At 42.9% G+C, this 6,354-nt stretch overlaps 1 long non-coding RNA gene across 1 annotated transcript in view; it reads right to left on the reverse strand.

Moving 5' to 3' along the window:
- Window positions 1–4,951: 4,951 nt before the first annotated feature.
- LOC138003863 (uncharacterized) overlaps window positions 4,952–6,354 on the reverse strand; it is an 8,589-nt gene continuing 7,186 nt past the window's right edge. The window contains exon 2 of the long non-coding RNA XR_011123682.1: window positions 4,952–6,062. This is a non-coding gene — a long non-coding RNA (uncharacterized lncRNA). The remainder of the gene's footprint in view (window positions 6,063–6,354) is intronic.

The following is a 6,354-nucleotide window of genomic DNA, read 5'->3' on the forward strand; positions in this document are numbered from 1 at the left end:
TGGCATACACCTATCCAAGTGACCTCGTATAGTTGTCTCCAGTTTATTCACCGCCTCGTTTACATTCTTGGTTTCAAGTACCTCTCACCAGTCCTCCCCTACCAAAGCCATGTACAAATCATGTTTCCTATGTAGGCGTCTGTCCCGTATGTGAACTTTACGACGCACGGGGCGAAGGTTAGATCCTGCAGGCAAAATCACACCTCGATGATCCGATTTTAAATGGTGGAGTATATCTATCACCTCGTTTAATGGGCAAATGATACGGACTTGAACCGAAAGACATTTTATTTTCAATTAAACGCTATTCTTATGCTATCTATTCAACTTGTTTCGATTAAGACTACATGCAAATCGGAATGAATTATCATGAACAACTTAACCTTTGCGGCCATGGTCTCTAAGATGAAAGGTAGTCGTTTGTTTGTACAAAAGCACGCATTGAAGCGGTTATGTCATTATGGATAGGTTTTGAAAGGGCATTGTCGTATTCTTGATCGGTTAGGGTTGTGCTGTTAGGCCAGGGTACTGGGGTCAATTTAATGAAACTTTTACACGTGTAATTTACAAGTGTAGCCATTGTTTTAGAGTCTGAGAACAATAGCTACACTTGTAAATTACATGTGTAAAAGTTTTATTAAATTGACCCCTGGTTTGCTTTTCACGAAAACCTTGCATTTGCCGCGTGCCCTGGGAACTCTGAATTCCACGATGCGCCCGAAGCCATCTTCTTGCAGGGATTCTGTGGTTCGTGAGTATTCTTCCTCGGCTATTAGGTGCGGTTACAAGGGGCACTTTTACCTCGGTAAATGACTCTTTTACCACGGAAAACTGTATTTAGTGTGAGTAACCGACATTTCCCAAAGTAAATTTCCCGTGGTAAATTTCCATGGATACGTCAAAAAGATCAGACCAAGCGCCCATGACATTTTATGTGATAGGTTGGGTGTTTTGATGCTCGAGGTACAAAGAGGGAATCACGATGCTGATGATGTTGTGATTAAATTTCCCGAGTGAGATATCTTTTTATCTCGGTAATCGGTGTGACCGGTGGTTAACACGGTGTAGTATAAATACACACGTGATTATACAAAATCGCGCGCTCTCATTGGCTCGCTATCTCGGATTATCAGCCGATAATCACCTCGACGGACAAAATGGCTGCCAGCAGTCGTTTTGCCACTGTAAGTGAAGATGATTTCGCGTTGAAATGTTTTTTTTTTCTCGTTTTTGAAATAATCACCTTTGTATTTATACTAAAACAATTATTCGCCTCAGGCTCAGTGATTATCGGTGAATATTCACCTCGACTTCGTCTCGGTGAATATTCACCGATAATCACTGAGCCTGAGGCGAATAATTGTTAAATACTACAACCCAAGTGTGAGGCATCGCAGCATAATTTACCATGGGAAAAGACATTTACCATGGTGTGTGTAACCGCACCTAATATTATCTAATATTGTCTTAGCTGATCGTTTCCCACGTTTGAATACTCGGTAGCTGACCACTGGTCCCGGGGAAAGCAACACCTGGTCATGGGCCGCGGGCCGCTGGGCCTTCGGGCCGCTGAGCCGTAGCAGGCCGTGGGCCGCGGCCCTGCTTTTAGCTTGCTCTTAACTTGCTCTTAACTTGTTACGGATGCAAATCGAGACGCCACTTTTTCCGAGTTGCTCGGAGGTAAATAGCACAGGATATTGGGAGTTTGACGAGCCAATCAGCGCGCGAGTTCAACGCTATCCACTGTTTTAGCATATACTAATATATATCTATCCCAGCTTTTGGCAGCCCTTCCAGAAACTTCCACACACTCTGTCGTTCTCCAAAATGTCACGGGTACGATCGTCTCTATTTATCGCCCAAATCCAATGTGATCTCCTCTCTCTTGAAAACTTTTGCGTTTTTTGCGTTTTTTTTTTGCGTTTTTGTTTCTATGGAAGGAACCCTTGCGAAGTAAACTCCTTTGTCCTGTCCACTTTTGCTCACACAGCCTACTATCGTACAAAAAACCATCCTTTTTTGTTTGATTTGGTTTTTTGGTACACCAATATGGCGGCGTAGCAACGGTTGCTATGATTTTCGTCACGTGAATGAAAACGATCTATAGAACATTCGGGACAACTGCCGCGCTGCCGAAACGTTTTCCTAACTCTCACCACAGCCTATCTAATAGCGTAACCGGATCGTTCTGTTGGCACCCTCTGAAACTGTCAACCAAGCGCTGCGCTTCCCCCTGTGGTAAAGCTTCGCAAATAGCTAATCTCTTGAATCGGTGAAATGTCGGCATCTTTAATCATTGCTTTCAAGGATGCTTTCCACGGATGGAGGAGAGTCACGGCCCCATTGAACGTGTCTGGCTGACATTTTGGGAAATTTTTTGCCGAGCTAAACCCGCAACTCTTTGTTGATTCACGGACGTCAGCATTCAATTAATTGGCTTCCTGAAATATCACTTATCGGGGTTGAGGCGATGACAGGTTTTTGACTAAGGACATGCTGAGTGCTGTCATGCAGGTTTTGCTGATGGGTTGGCGGGATCGGGTTTGTGGCCGACATTTTCGGAAGCCGCGAGGACGCGCGTGACTCTTTCGGCAGATTTTGCGGTTCAATGGTTTCAATTGTCTCCTTGGGTGGGTTTTTCTGTTCAGAAATCGTTTGAACCCAGTCCAAAGTTCGCTCTTTGGGTTCTGACTTTGAGATTCCAGGTAATTCACATTTTTGGCCGGTCTCCTCTTCTATCATTGCGCGTTCAATCGCCCTAAGTTTGACGTCAGCCACTGCGACCTTTTTATTTGCATCTAGCACCGCTTAGTCCTTTTCGTATTGCGCCCTTTCCTGCTCGCGGGTTTGTTCTATCTCTGCTTCACGTTTTCTGTGTTCGTGTTCCTTTTCGGCGATCATTCTTCCGTATTCAGCGTTTTCGCATGCCGCGGCGGCTTCTGCGAGGGTATTTATCCTAGCGCTACTTGCTAACGACGAGCTTGAAGGGGGTTTTGCGGACTTGCTATAAAGTGATTAGTGACGAGAATGACGAGAGAACGACAATTTTCTATTCTTTAATCCTTCTAGTATAATATACGCACGCTTAAGTGAATGCATTTCATCAGAGAAAAGCGCTTCGTCTCCTAAAACATTCGATTCGTCCTGCTCACACAAGCCGAGCAACTCCTGCATTACACCTTTCAATTCCTCGGATGCGATTGTCAGTTCGCGTAATACGCTATCTGCATTGGGCTCTCATCTATGCATTCGGCGGCTTGGACTACTTTAAGGGCCTACTAACGTGTTTTTTTGGGGTGCGGCTCTAAGGACGTAATGGTTAAGTAATTAAGTAATTGGTCAGTTTCTAACTTTTGTAAACCAATGACCCTAAATATGATGTCATCATGCCACGCCCATGGTCACGTGACCAATAAAAGAAAACTCTAAATTTGTCTACATGCTACACAATTTCACGGGTATTTAGTCAGTGGTTTGATAATTTGTATTCGTTTTTGCATCCAGCTAAGCATGGTTTTCTTTTTATTTTGAAAAATGTTCTTTTAAAGAGATAAACGATACTAAACTCAAAATCAATGCTTAGCTGTATTCTGTATTTGGGTGTGAAACGTGCCATATTAAAAAAAAAATTCAATTTAAAGACCGCCGGAAATTTAGCTTTTTCTCAAACTGGAAGTCAGTTTCGTTTACGCGTGCACAGTTGATCTGAGAACGAGCGCGAGGAAGGGTGAGGAAAAACCTTCGATGTAAACAACAGTTCGTGCAGTGATTTTTGCTTGTGAGTAGGTTTTCTGGTCAGCTCATGACTTCATTCACCGGAAGTAACATTTCACTTCCTTAGCAACGCGCGAAAAATCCCTTTGTGGGCCCTTAAGGACGTTCGCGCCCAAAACGTTCCCACGTACAGATTTTTCTTAAACTTGCCACGCAGAAAGGTAATGATCTACTTTGGCCAAAAAGGCAAAAAAAATGGGAGGTCACCGTGCTCGTTTTCGAGATCATGAGGTGTACTTTTAGAAGATCGCGTTATTTTAAGACGATCTTAGCTTACAACTGTCAGCAGTAAAGAAGCTACATTAGTGACATTTAGATCAGGTAAACGTCCTCAATTCAACATAACTAATATAACTAAACAAACTTTTGCAGCTGATGTCTTTTTTTGAGGTGAAATAGACCTTGAAAAACGATACATACTAGTCTAAGAAAGAAAACTTCGGTCGCACGAGAGCATAAAAAGTGAAATATTTGTGACTTCTCACGTACAGATTTTTTTGTTTTTTGTTAAAATGGACAAAATCAGGAAAGGAAGTGATCTACGGAAAGAAAAATGGGGGTCACCGAGCATTCAAGAGAGTAAAATCGCTGCGAAGTTCTCAAAGCGATTGTTTATTCGCACTGTCACGCCATTGCGTGACATTTCCGAGAAGACCTGGGTCCACAGCTATCCCATGATGCCACACGCTTTCAAGTTCCATTCTTGTGGAAAATGTTAGCGCCTTTAGCATCGTGTTTACCTTCGTGGTCTGCGATGCATGACGTGTGAGTGACATGCGCGAAAAAATGCGCAGTAGTAATGGGCGCGAACGTCCTTAAGAACAGCAATAAAAGCAAGGTGACACACGCTAACACCAACCCGGTCACACCGGGTTGGTGTTAGTGTGTGTCACCTTGCTTTTATTGCTGTCCTTAAGGAGCCTTTTGTTTAAAATCGCGACCTGGTGGCGTTTTCTATCTACTGCGTTGTGCGACGCCGACGTCTTTCGTGTTCGCTAGGCATCCAGCCTTTCTCCCGGTTGGCTCATGTGTTGGCCGCTCCTCTCTTGACTCTTTAAAGTTACGGCTTACCTTCGATCTTTTCTTTACGTTAGATCCAATTTTTCACTGTCATGTTGCTGGTGCCGCAGACACAGAGTTTGCCAGGTCAACCACCGTGATGTACGAGACAGGCATCACGATTCAAACTCGTTTATTTAAGATCAAGGCGGGTGAACGTCATACAGCACTTGCGGTGAAAATTGAAGACATACACAATATATCGCAATAAGAGAAACAAAAAAAACCTACAGATCGAGCGAAAAAGGACGAACAAAAAGTAGGACATAACAAGCGTGACTTACATTGGATTTTGCCTCCAAAGGAAAAAGAATTCCTAGTCTCCTAGCTCGAGAAAAACTCCGAACTCCGTTTAAGTAGTGCCTTACAGTATGAGCGACTCCAAATAACTAAACTAAGAGCTCGTGGAAAGGGAATTTAGTTAACAACTTGACGTAGCGGGAATAAAAATAAACAAGGCTTTGTACTGCTAATCTTGAACGAAACTAATTCTGTAATCATGAAGGAGAAATTAAACAAAGCTGCTATAAAAATGAACAATCAATCCTTCAACTTACTTAATGATTCTCAGTAATAACGATCAAAGGTCATCTCCGTAAACTTGACAGCCGAGGACGCAGAAGTACATCGATATCCAATTTATTAAAATTTGGTATGTCACTCAAGATACAAGAAAATGCTTGGTACTTTTACCAAGAGCTTATCCAAGCGACTTTGCAACACAAACTTAGTGCTTAGTGTCCCCGGTTTTTTTCTAGACATCCAAATTTGTAAAGTATTTTGATATCGGATAAACGTTCTCAGAACCAGCTGTTGGCCCTGTGAAACAGCCTCGGTCTTGAGTCTGCAGCTTGTCATTCATAACATACACTGTCATTGTTAGAGAAAGAGAGCCTGACCATGTGTACTTGTCACCGGGCCTTATTAGCACAAATTCTTTCAACTTTTGAAGTTTTTCAACTTCTGCTCCGTCGTTCAAAGCTTTTTGTAGAGCTGAGATGGAAAGCCCTCTTGCTGCATTCCACTGAGTGGCTGTCAAACCGGCAAATGTGGTTTCTCCTTCCGCAAGTGCCCCTCCCACTTCAATTCCCACAGTCAGCAACGCGGTGACTACACCCACCGTAGCTTGGAGAGCTGCCCAGTTGATTCCATGAGTGACCCAGACGTCGTGTTTAGTATCGTTCAGTATTGAACAATGTGAACCCATCTTTAAAGTTGAAGTTGTTTGCCTGTGTCACCAAAAAATTCCTGTTACCCAGTCGACGAGTTTCAAAGTAAACAATACACCAGATATTTATATATGTTTATCCCTCTTAGTTTGGGTTTCTTTTTCTTATATTCATTTCACTCGAGCTAGACATTAGTTAAACAGCTTAATTAAACTGGGGTAAACAAAACCGACATCTTTCATCTTTCAGGCATGCCACAAGGGCTTCTTTCCAAGTACAAGTTGTGAATGTATGCTTCAACTCGCTTGCATCTTGTTACTGTGTCGTCATTTCTTAGGCAAGATAACCTTTT

Source organism: Montipora foliosa, chromosome 5 (assembly GCF_036669935.1).
Source record: "Montipora foliosa isolate CH-2021 chromosome 5, ASM3666993v2, whole genome shotgun sequence".
Taxonomy (NCBI): Eukaryota; Metazoa; Cnidaria; class Anthozoa; order Scleractinia; family Acroporidae; genus Montipora; species Montipora foliosa.